Genomic DNA, 13,281 nt, shown 5'->3' with positions numbered 1-13,281 from the left:
TCGTGACCGTGGTAGTTTGTGTGAGTGGTTACCATATCCACCTGCACAGTGCTGAGGAAGTTGACAAAAAAAACTTTCGTTGTTGTGTTGGGCTCTTTCCCGGTCCCTTTTTCTCATGATGAGTTAAATGCCTTGCCATTTAGCAACGCAAAATGCGTAATTTCCGATAGGATATAAAAGTTAATATACTGAAAAATACAGTAAGATGTTAAAGGAGCTGAAAGGCTTCGTCAGCATTGTGTGATCTCTCGTAGCGGCTTGGCTGAAAAGTGACTGCTCAGTGCAGCAACAATGGGGACAGCGTCAGCATCAGGCAGAACGAGAATCACCTTTCTATATCATTCCCAAAAATCTCAACTACCTGTATGCCTTTTATCCTGTCATCTCAATGGCATGGCATTATTTTTATTCGAAAAAAGGGAACACTTGGTGTTACATTGTGTTGAGTGTTTCTTTTATTTATTTTTTTCGCAATATATATTTTGTATATATACTTCTAACAGAGTCTATTTTATAATCATCATCTGGCTCATTGTCTGTGTGTTGCTTTATGATACCCATGTTTTTGTAGCTACCACAAGTGCAGCTACTCAGTGTCACCCTTCTACTAAGGTGTCAGAGAACACATCAGTCAATGTCAATGAGGATCAAGGACCGACCACCTTTAGTTGATGCAAAGCCGTTTCTCCTTCGACTTCCATGGAAAAGTGCTAAAAAGTTGCCTGTCTCTCTTTCTTTCTCACTCATAAACATCACATTAACAGAAAATAGCAATACAATAACAGCCTTAACAAGCCTAGGTTACATTTTCAACATGAACTGCGGTTGGGAGGTGACCAGTTCAGAATGTACCCTCCGGGGCCGACCACCCAAAGCGGCTGGGATAGGCTCCAGCATGCCCGTGGCCCTTGTGAGGATAAGCGGTTTTGAAAATGAATAGATGTTTTCAAAATCGAACCTTTCTTTTTATCAGAAGTGACGAGGCAGCTTTCCAAATGTAACCCTTTGAATACACAGTATAATGAGACCTTTAGTGGATATCCCCAGGAGCCCCTAAAACTCTTACGTCGCACTCGTGGTACACGTCTGGCAAATTAATGTTGCCCATGGATGGACAAACGTTCATGCTCAAAGGCCACATTTGATTTTTCAAAAGGACCCATGGGCCAGGCTATTTGTACTTGAGTCAAATAAATCTATACATAAGCAAATAAACAAATAAGATCAGTTAAAATGTGTACCCTACGTAAAATAGTTGCCTTCCATAACTATTGGCACCCCAGGTTAAGATGCACTCATTAACTTATACATATTTTTTTGTTTTTTGTTTGTTTTTCTTTTTAATGTTGGATCAAAAAAAACCCACGCATTCACAAATAATTACATACACCGAATAATGTTTCACAAGTTGGGAGAATACAGAAAGAGGGCTCTTCGATGATTTCTCTTTGCACAATTTCTCTACACTTTAGCGCACGCGTTTTCAATAGGTTTAGGGACTGAGATGTGAACCATTTCTACAAATTTCAGTATGAGGGTCTTGCTTATAAAAATCGAATGCATTTTAAGGATCTTAGCACTCCTTAACTCGGGGTACTCATAATTATGGAGGGCACTGCACAGTTCCGGTGCAAAATTATCTGTCTGTCAACAAGTCTTCAACGAGTGTTTGTCATCTCATGTCATATTTTTGACATGGACACATATGTACATGAAAGTTGACCTCTGGGTTTGACCCACATGCCACTCACATACAAACCCATTCTAAAAGTGTTTGATTTTTACTTTATTATATTTTAAAATTACAGTTTGGAACAGGTTGCGACAGCATTATTGCTCTCGTTCACATTTTATTTCAAATGTCCCCCGCCAAATTTCGACACAGGAGGGTGCTGTTGGCCTGTGTTTGAAATGGCCAGCGGCCGCAGAATGATTACACGAGAAAGACTCAACAATGATCTTCGTGCCTCCTGACGAAAGTTTTGACCGTTTCTTCAATCCTAATCAATATTCTTGGTTCAAAGCTTCATTCCAAGCCAGGTGAAACTTGAGGAAGGTACGATGGAACAATCCTTTGGCTTTGAACTTTGGAAGAAGCTCCTTCTGCGCCATTCACTCAGACAAGGACTGCTGAAAGCCTTGCCAGATGGAATTGAGGAAATATGACTCGTGTGAATGCAAAAAATGTGTTGATACTTTTGCAATAAACTTCTACGTCTCAAAAAGCACTTCATGAGAGCATCGAACTTTTTGGGCGATAGTTGAGGTTTTTTTTTCTCCTCCAATTTGCTGTTGCTCAAATTGCATTTGGCGCCTTTCTGAGGGCAACGGAAACCCAGCTAATTCTTCACAGAAATCCGCTAATAGCAGCCTGACTTGGTCCTTATCCACTACGAATATTGGGGGTTGACTTTTAATTGTAATGCATACATCAGAATATAAATAAATATTCTATGATAGACCACAGTCTAAATGTTGCTGCACATTGACTAGCATGTGTGTGCCGCTGTTACAAATGAGATAAAAGACACATATCAAAAGCTAGCCATGACGTCTGCTAGCCAAATGGTGATCTGTTCTGTATTTGTCTTACAATGTAACTTACCTGTAAGTGCAAGGCAGCTAATCTGTTCTATTTGTAGTTTTTTTTCCTTCTTTTTGCTAAGGAGTTAATCAAAATCTGTTGTCAAAGAATACCTTTTGCAGCTTTAGGACAACCTTATCTTGTCAACCCTGATCTTTGCTCACATCATTATTCATCCAAACTCCATTGAAAGGGAACAGGTTCATACTTCAAAGTTCTCGTTTCTGACTCTCTCTCTGTGGTTTTATTTTTTTATAGCCCCCCCCCCCCTCTGTTTCTCTCTCTCTCTCTCTCTGTCTCTCTCACTTTGACCTGTCATGATCCCAAAGCAATTCTCAGAGGTTGGTTGTCATGTTAGATGGATGAGGCCATCAGCAGACAGCTTGTGGTTGAGACTTATGTTAGCTATGATGAAGGTTCAGCACAAAGTCGCATCAAGAAAATGTGAAATCAACTTCTCAGACTAGGGATACTTGTCCCTACTTCGTCCTTGTGTGAAAACAAATGTTCTTTTTCAGGTGTAGAATTTTTAAATGACAGAAATGGAACATTGAAAGCAACTGTGACTCGCACCTCCACTTGTTGGTTGGGCTTTCTGCATCTTGTTTCGAAGCTGTCATGCATCTCTAGCTCTGTTTAATCAACCCTGGCAGCCAGTCCAGTCCACTATTAGGTCAGCTGCTATTTTAGATGGATGGAGCCATCAGCTGCTTTGACCTTTTCCACCCAAATTATACACTGTTTATGGGCTTCAGTCTAGCATCCTCGCTCTTTTCCCTGAATGGTTTGATCAAAAGGGCAGCATGGTGTCCTCGCGGTTAGTCAATTCTGACTAATGAAGCACAACATTTTAATTTCACTTCTGTAGATATACAACTGTAACGCAAGAGAAAACCCATTGAATGCAAGTGCCATTCAAGAATTGGAAGACACTAGAGCTTCCACCCTGAAATTTCAATCCATCCATGCGCAGAAGACACTGTGTCAATCATTTAAACAAGTGTACTAACAGCCCTTACATTGTGACTATAATTTTGACTCTTATAACTTCTGAACTATCTGTAAATACATGTGTTATCTTTACTATGAATTAAAATCGTGTTTTTGTTCAAAGATTATCTGCCTTTTATGCGAGCTCACGAACACATTATGCAATGTCTCTATAAATGTCCAACTATAGGCTGTGTTGTTCACGCACTTGACGGTTACAAAGGAACACATGTCCCTCGAAAACATTTATTTGTTTGCATTGTTTTGTTTAGCCATTTATTTAGAAAGCCGCTACTGTTGCTTCTTGGTTTTCTACACAGCATTAGTAAAAAACCAGGTAACCATTCTGATATTGGTGAAATATTTGCAAATCTCAATCTGATGAACTCGTCAAATAAATGTTCAGTTGGAAATAAAAGCCCTTGTAGAATTTTTTTATTGGTGTCGTCGTTGCTTGGTACTGTCCCTCTGTAGAGCTGGCCAAATATGACACAAAATGTAACTGTAGCTGTCGTAAAGGTATTCCGAAATATTACTTGAACTAACACCTAACTTTTAAGTGGCTTTTCACTCGTCTCTCCCTCATGATGACTTATCAAAAATGCCAGATAACATAAGTTTTAAATCAGCTTTATTTGGTGTGATTTTTGTTGGTGTGTCTTCCTAGAAATTGTGACATCATTTTGGTTTTAGCAAAGCCACATTTTCAGGAGTCATAATTTTGCTCCAAAATTGTGTTGCTCACCCTACATGCAACCCTGTTACTAAAACCTTCTTTTTCCTTTTATGGAAGAGGGGGGGAAAAAAACAAAACAAAAGCAAAAATTAAGCTGTTTGCTCTGACCACGGGTAGACCGAAGATAAGTCCTTGCTTTCTATTTTTCACGTCTTTTTTCAGTGTCTTCAGCCAGTCACTCAAACCAATGTAACCCTGTTTATCCTCCTAGCGTTACATTGTAAAAGGATGTATTACACACAATTGATTTATTTATTTTATTATTATTATTTTACAATATTCACAAATCTGAAACACGCTGAAAAAAAACTGAGGTGATATTTACTTGGAGGGGGAAAAACCGAGAGTCAAGATCTTTTTTTTTTTACACTAAGAAAATTAAAGTACATTTTACAAGGACAGTTTTTGAAATGTTACTTTTCTGAATTTATAGCCATTCCAATATTCCAAAGATGTGGATGTCCTGATCCAGACCTTCAGTACATAACATGGTTTGGCGATTTTGCATTGATTGAATTGCTGCAGTGGCATATGACTTTACGAAGGAGTTCCTTTCCTGCGGCGGCAACAGAACCTGAAATTGTACCTAAGTTGGAGGTATCTATCACTAACACACGGTGCCGCAGTCGCCAAGTCATAATTACAATCGATATTTGGAAGGAAGACACTTGTTGGCCATTCTAGAAACAATCAAATGAAAAACAGGAAGGCAGTAACTGAGCTGAGATTCCTGTTCCGCATGACGACGCCTTCTGATGCTGCTGTGAAAATGAGCTCATTGCATGTCGTCCGCAATCTTATAAAATGTCGCATATCAGGACGGTTGTAAACCAACAACCCCTGTGTATGGATAAGTGTGACTTCTTTCCTGAAAAATAAACAGCGTTGGCACCTCAAAGAGAACCAATTTAAAAGCAAAATTGTTTTTTTTTTTTTTTTTGACAGGATAGACACAAAATTCGGAGAACACGAATGAGTCACACAATAAGAAGGCCGCAAATTATGTCGTTATTATTTTATTTTTTTCTCCCAACAATGATTAAAACATAAACAATTACATGCAGCGTTCTGCTGGCCCTGTAGTCACATTTAATGCTCAGAACCACAGTACAACCAAATCTAGATTTCGGTCTTCAGGAAACATCTATGATACTTTTTTTTTATAACGCTTATCTTGTTCAGGGTCACAGAGAAGCTGGATCCTATCTCAGCAAAAAGAAACATGAGATCATCTCTAGCCTTCTTATTTTGCGATTCATTTATGCTTTCTATTGAACATGATTTTTGAGTCCATCCTGTCAAAAAACCTTCAAATTGGTTCTCTTTGAGGTGTCACTCTTTGTCATAAAAAAAAGGATAGTGCTCAAGTGTTGTGTTGTAAGGCAAGAAAGCTGTTTCGACACATTTCGATAGTTTTGCATCTTATTCGCCCAACGAATTTCTGAAGTTAAATGACAAGGAAATATCACATAGGTGTGAATGTGAGTGTTTTGTTTGTATGTTTGTATGTAGGCTATATTGTATGTGCCCTGGGATTGACTGGTACCCAGCAAAATTTAAAAAATGATCTCCATTTAATGGCTAAACTGCATATTATGTATATACTTAAAAAAATGTTTTTATTAATTATATTACACCGACTTCAGGCAGAGTTTTAAAACAGTTTGGATGTCAATGCGACCATTGCGGGTTGTAGCTCGCCTCTCGCCCTAAGCCAGCTGGGATGGGCTCCAGCTCAACTGTGTCCCTGATGAGAAGCACAATAGAGCAGTGGTCCCCAGCCTTTTTTGTGTCACGGACCAGTTGAGACAAGTACATATTGTTCGCGGACTGGCAACCTTTTTTTTACATTGCTTTTAAATTACTAGTTTTAAAGCACTGGCACTGACAACATAGATAATCAGAGCATAATTAAACATTTTATTAACATACCGTATTGTGCACACTGAAAGGTGCGCTGGATTATGAGGCACACCTTCAATGAATGGCCTGTTTTGTAATTGTTTTCATACGTTGGGCGCACCGCTTTATAAGACGCAATCTAAAATGCCTCCACTAGATGAAGCTACGCTCAAGGAAACACCAACAGAACGATCAGATGTCAGTAAAACTTATTTAATAAAGCAGCGACACAGTTCACTTCACCAACAGCAAGTTATAACATTGACTCTCTTGCCGCTGCTCTATTTCCGTGTTCCACTGCGTAACCGATCGCTTTAAGTTTGAACTCTGCGTTGTCAGCATGTCTCGAGCAAGGAGCCATTTTGGGGTCGAAATATTACCGTAATGACCATACACAAGGCGCATCAGATTTTAAGTCGCGCTGTTGAGCTTTTAAGAAATTGGAAGGCTTTTAGGTGCGCCTTTTAGTGCGGAAAATACGGTAAATGTTTCCCATTCATTTCAAGCAGTGTTATTCTTCTGTACAACGAATGTAGAGTAAAATAAAATAACACAGTGAATTCCAAAGCAATGGACCAGTTAGGAACAATAAATACACCTTATCATGTAAATATAATCCTTTTTGAAGTTACAATCCTACCTATGGCGTTAGCATCATTGCTAACTGTTAATCGTGGCTGCCGGCTAGTTATTAGTGACTAGACTGCTAATGTTTACGTGGGCAAGCTGTGTAAGCTCTGCTCGCATTTTCATGCTTTCCACTTGATCACACGGGTGCTACTTGTTCAAATGATTCAACAGGTTCCTCGTATTGCCTTGTTTTTAACGACACACCACGCACAGCAGCTTCCTCCTCCACGTCGCTCTGGAGATACCACTCGGGGAGGAAATTCTCTGGTTAAAATAGCTTCATCTTCAGAGGTCATGGCTACCCATCAGCTGCACATTTAAATGAATGTTTGGTCAATTTGTTACTATCACTTTCTGTATCCTGAATCTTCTTTCATTTATTGGCGAATTCTGTTCATTTCAACTTGCAAACCAATGTAAGTAGGGGGACTCCGTTTGGCTAGAGTCGTGCACATTTCCGTCACGTCTGATGGAGTACATTTGCTCACAACTCACAGGTCTGTCTCTGCGGCCATGTCCCAAATGGGCAGAGGCCCAGTACCGGACCGATGGTTGGGGACCGCTGCTGTGGACAACAGATGACAGATGTCACCTCAGTTAATGTTGAAACTTGGACTTATGCATGCATTAAAAGTAGTCAAAATGACCCGGCTCCTGCTGGAGGAAAATGTGAAGTATTTTTTTTCATGGGTTGTCAAATGTTGCGAAGGAAACAATGGCCCAATAGACTCTGGATTCAACATTGAGAAAATAGTGTCCAGTCCACTCAAAACGCTCTTTCTAAAGTAGCATTTTAAGGCTGTTAGTCTCAGAATCGGCGGCAATTTGCGCAGCACCACTATACTGATGCTGTGGCGCCATCAACAGACACAGACTGCCCAAGTTGCACTGCTCTCTTCTCACAGGTAAGTTGGAAAAAAAACACACCAATGTGCTGGCCATGTTGGAAGGGAATGTTTCATGGACCTTTGTGGCAGTTATGTTCGCAGAGGAGGGAGCCCCCAGAAATATAATGGAAAATATTGACATTAGCTGAGCATCGCCGTAGGTCTGCAGCTCACCAGGAGCATGTCGTACAGACAACTTCGTATTTGGGTCTTTTTTTTTGTTTGTTTATATTTTTGTTACTGGATTTAGTAATGTCTCTTGCCCATGATATTTTTGGTACAGTACACTTTTTGCTGCCGGCTAGTTATTAGTGACTAGACTGCTAATGTTTACGTGGGCAAGCTGTGTAAGCTCTGCTCGCATTTTCATGCTTTCCACTTGATCACACGGGTGCTACTTGTTCAAATGATTCAACAGGTTCCTCGTATTGCCTTGTTTTTAACGACACACCACGCACAGCAGCTTCCTCCTCCACGTCGCTCTGGAGATACCACTCGGGGAGGAAATTCTCTGGTTAAAATAGCTTCATCTTCAGAGGTCATGGCTACCCATCAGCTGCACATTTAAATGAATGTTTGGTCAATTTGTTACTATCACTTTCTGTATCCTGAATCTTCTTTCATTTATTGGCGAATTCTGTTCATTTCAACTTGCAAACCAATGTAAGTAGGGGGACTCCGTTTGGCTAGAGTCGTGCACATTTCCGTCACGTCTGATGGAGTACATTTGCTCACAACTCACAGGTCTGTCTCTGCGGCCATGTCCCAAATGGGCAGAGGCCCAGTACCGGACCGATGGTTGGGGACCGCTGCTGTGGACAACAGATGACAGATGTCACCTCAGTTAATGTTGAAACTTGGACTTATGCATGCATTAAAAGTAGTCAAAATGACCCGGCTCCTGCTGGAGGAAAATGTGAAGTATTTTTTTTCATGGGTTGTCAAATGTTGCGAAGGAAACAATGGCCCAATAGACTCTGGATTCAACATTGAGAAAATAGTGTCCAGTCCACTCAAAACGCTCTTTCTAAAGTAGCATTTTAAGGCTGTTAGTCTCAGAATCGGCGGCAATTTGCGCAGCACCACTATACTGATGCTGTGGCGCCATCAACAGACACAGACTGCCCAAGTTGCACTGCTCTCTTCTCACAGGTAAGTTGGAAAAAAAACACACCAATGTGCTGGCCATGTTGGAAGGGAATGTTTCATGGACCTTTGTGGCAGTTATGTTCGCAGAGGAGGGAGCCCCCAGAAATATAATGGAAAATATTGACATTAGCTGAGCATCGCCGTAGGTCTGCAGCTCACCAGGAGCATGTCGTACAGACAACTTCGTATTTGGGTCTTTTTTTTTGTTTGTTTATATTTTTGTTACTGGATTTAGTAATGTCTCTTGCCCATGATATTTTTGGTACAGTACACTTTTTTTTTTTTTTTTCTGTAAAGCCCATATTTGTGACAACCAATTGTAAAAGAGGGAAAAAAGGAAACGCTAACATCGTGGCTCATGAATGTGAACTGATGCACTCCATCACCGCCCCCCCCCCCCACCACCACCACATCCCCCAAGCACCAACACAGTAAGTTTGAATGAACATGAAAACATTTCCATTTCCAGCTTTTGATTTTTTAAAAATATGTTTCTATCCGATGTTATTGTACTGTCATTTTTAGGCCACGAAAACATTTCAAAACAATAACTTTGTTCTGCACCATGTGTTTTTAGCCCACAAATAAGTGGTTTGATGTAACGGACAGTCAGCTAACGGATGACCTCTTCTCCCAATTAGTCCATGAAATCAAGCTCACACTGTATTTAAGTAATCCTGGGACTAAGTTAGAAATGGTTCTTCTTGTTCAGAGCAGAAAAGCCCAAACCCATTAGGACCAATTGAATACACCTGTCATAACAAAAAATACAATATAAAGCGTGCATGGCTGTGCTTGAGCATTTCACACCAAACACTTGACACCTACAATCTATGCTGTAGAGTGCTCAGACAAATAAGAAGCACACCTGCGGTCTGCTGGACTCACTTGAAGCCACTTCTGTTTGATGAATGACTTGCAGTCTCAGATATTAACTGACCTAAAACTCTTGTTTGGAGTGTGACAAAACAAGGGCCATTCACCTCTAACCCAGATATCCTACTCTGCAATATTTTTCGCTGGACGTTCACATGTTAGCGTGAGTAAGCATATTTCCACGATGAGATGTTACGAACCTCCCGAAAAAGCCAAATATTTATCCGTTGAGAGGTGGAGAAAATTGATGGTTGGATGGTTACTTGGTATGCCTTCTACTTGGTGCTACGCCTAAATAAGATGAGAGTGCAAGTGAAAAGGATGAGTTATCGACATTGAAACCATATACAGTAAGAAATGCATATCTGTGAGGTTGTATTCATGAATAGTTTGGGTCTGTTGTGACTAAGGTAGATATAAAAACCAGTTCCAAGTTTGTACGGAAGTATCTAACTAAGCTACGCTAACACAGCATTGAAGTCAATTCCAGGAAAGAATTTTATGAAAATCATTCAACCCCATATATCTGGACCGTCATAAACCGAGGACTCCTTGCTCGAGGGAATTCAGGTGAGCTGAGTGAGGCATCAAAAAAGTTTTGGTATGTGTTTCTTGTGCAGGAAGACACTGTGCTGTTAGATTTCTTTGAAAAATCTCTGTATTAGGATTGTTGTTCATACCTGTGCCCAACTCATTGGTGGGCCACCTGAGTAGCATCTGTAACATAAGGAAATAAGCAGTACACGCACCAACATACAAATTGAAATCTTTGAGCCAAAGTAACAGTAAATAAAGTAGTGTGTTGCAGATTCCACTGATTTCAGTCAGTTAATTATTTTCCAATCACATGTTAACAGATTGAGCGGCCCGGTGATCGATCGACTGGTTACCATGTCGGCCTCATAGTGCAGAGGTGCAGGGTTCGATTGGCCTTCCTGTATGGAGTTTGCATGTTCTCCCACTGCCTGTGTGGGTTTTCTCCGGGTACTCCGGTTTCCTCCCACATTCCAAAAACATGCAGAGTAGTTTGATTGAACACTCTAAATTGTCCCCGGGTGTGAGTGTGAGCGCGGATGGTTGTTTGCCTGTGTGTGTCCTCGCGATTGGGTGGCAACCATTTCAGGGTGTCCTCCACTGACTGCCCGAAGTCAGCTGGGATAGGCTGCAGCACGCCCGCGACCCTGGTGAGGATAAGCGGATTGGAAAATGGATGGATGGATGGATGTTAACAGATTACTTCTGCACAATTCAGCCCAAAACGAAAAACATAGTGAGTCATGTGGAACATTTATTGTGTGCGGACAAGTCTAGGTGGTGGGGGCGAGAAGAAGCTGTGTCTTACACAGAGCAAGTAAGGAATCATTACAAGGCACTTAAAAAAATATGGTCAGGAATATATTTGGAGACTAGTTCTTGATTTGCACCAAATCTTACAGAATGATTAAAAGCCAATAATGTGTTAGTCTGTCCTGCTCATCCATCTGTGAAATGAGCTCCCACACAATTTATTCCTGTCAAAGACAAACCTTGAAAAATGCTGTGAAGTATAGTGTTCACTTTTACATTAAAAAAAAGGTAAGTCATTTAATCCAAATTTTCTTCTTTTGAAGCATTATTCAAAAAGCAATAAACTGAGCTTTCGGCACTCAAGTTCTGGTCAGCCAGGTTTTGCGCTGTTTACTCTTCACTTGATTATGTGCATCATTTTCGATCGTATATCTGGATAGCCCATTTAAGACCAACAAACATTTGATTGCTTAGGTCAAAGACAAACACACACTTGTTAACAAAAAAAAAAATCTTGATAGAGACCAGCGGCTGACACAATCAGTGTAGACTCAAGCTTTAATTTGGAGACGTGTTTTACCTCTTCATTTAGCCGTGAAGTGCGATTAAGCCTTAAAATTGGGTGCGTTCATCACAGATGGAGTGCAAATGCAGCCAGCGTTCTGCCTTCAGCGTTCAGACAGGTCAAAGCAGGGCTCCTTCGAAGAATCAAAAAGTACTTAGCTAACAGTGTGACCCTGGCCTGTTGGCCATAAGGCTTTCAACGCAGTTAAAGCAGTCACCTGTCATGGGGATGGTGCACCTGCCAGGCCGGCATCTGTCTGTTTGACACACACACACACACACACACACACACACACACACACACACACACACACACACACACACACACACACACACACACACATTGTTGGGAGACCAAAACCGATGCGCTGGGCCGCTCCTCTCTAACCTCCAGCACCTGTCCTTTCTTGTCCACAGTGGTAAAGTCCACGGCCTGAAGTGCCGCACAGATGGGAGCTGACTCCCCAACTCTCACCTCCTGACACTTCTGTGTACCAAATTACCCTCCAGGCACCTTTGCCTATATTAGCATGCAATTACCTTACGTTGCCATTAGAAATATTCAAATGAACCCACAGAACTGAAGTTGTGATAATATGTCCTTCATTAATGAGTTTGGAACACACACGGGCCAAGAAAAAGGTCGGACCTCTTCTTTATTGTGCGTTGTTAGCCGGAAGCCTGTAGTTGAGCTCACCTCAGGAGTGGTGAGCGTGAGTATACGCGCAGTGACTACGATGCGAATGAAATGTGTGTTTGTCTTTTGGAGCAGATGATGACAAAATGACATTTGGTCACTGATTTATGCAGAAATTTCTGTAGTTCTAAGTGGTCCATGTCCTTTTTTTTCTTGCAACTGTTTATTTACATTAAAAAAAAAAAAATAGGGGAGAGTCAACCCCTACTACTCACGAGGAAAAAGAACCGGGAGAAAATCTGTCTATCACTGACAGCCATTTTTACGTATGAAAGGTGCATAACAAATAAAGTTTGATTTGATTTGAGTTTCACTCGAGAAAAACAGAAGTAAATACACAAGCGCTGCGTTTAAATTATGTTAGATTTTTTTTTCAACCTCCTCTTCTCCTTCGACTTCCAAACATCTCTTTCCCTGAAATGATAGTGAAAAAAAGAATTTTGGGACAGTGGTTGTGTTTGCTGATGAATTTTTTTCCGAACAAAGTCACGCATGCTGTTCGTGCCAGTCGGACGTGTTTCATCCTGACTCGTCATCAGGGTGATGCTCCGGCAGTCTTCTTCCCATCACGCTTGAAGCCACTTGTTTCTGCTAGGCCCTGCAACTGATGTTGTGGGACAGCATACATTGACGGATGCTGAACTGAAGTGACTCCACGGAACTCCATCGCAAGCAGTGCGGTGGCCAGTGAGATTGTGTCCACTGAGAACCAAGAGTGTCCTGGAGGACTTTGCTCAAACATATTAAATGTGCCCCTTCCAGACCCTTGACCTCCGTTCTGATCACTCACATCGCATTGCGTTGCATTTGAATGGTTGTAGAAATTCCCTTTTGCTTATGAGGCATGTTACAGTACTCCTTGGCCTCCCCACCTTTATTACACCTCCATAAAAGGTTGTTCAAATTTGTCTCTTTGAAGGAGCGCCCACAAGGCGACAAGCAAACATCATGCACAGGAAAAAAAAAAAAAATGGTGCGT

The sequence above is a fragment of the Hippocampus comes genome, unplaced genomic scaffold (assembly GCF_001891065.2).
Source record: "Hippocampus comes isolate QL1 unplaced genomic scaffold, H_comes_QL1_v1.1 scaffold9, whole genome shotgun sequence".
NCBI classification, from domain to species: Eukaryota; Metazoa; Chordata; class Actinopteri; order Syngnathiformes; family Syngnathidae; genus Hippocampus; species Hippocampus comes.
Note: the sequence above shows the minus strand (reverse complement) of the source record.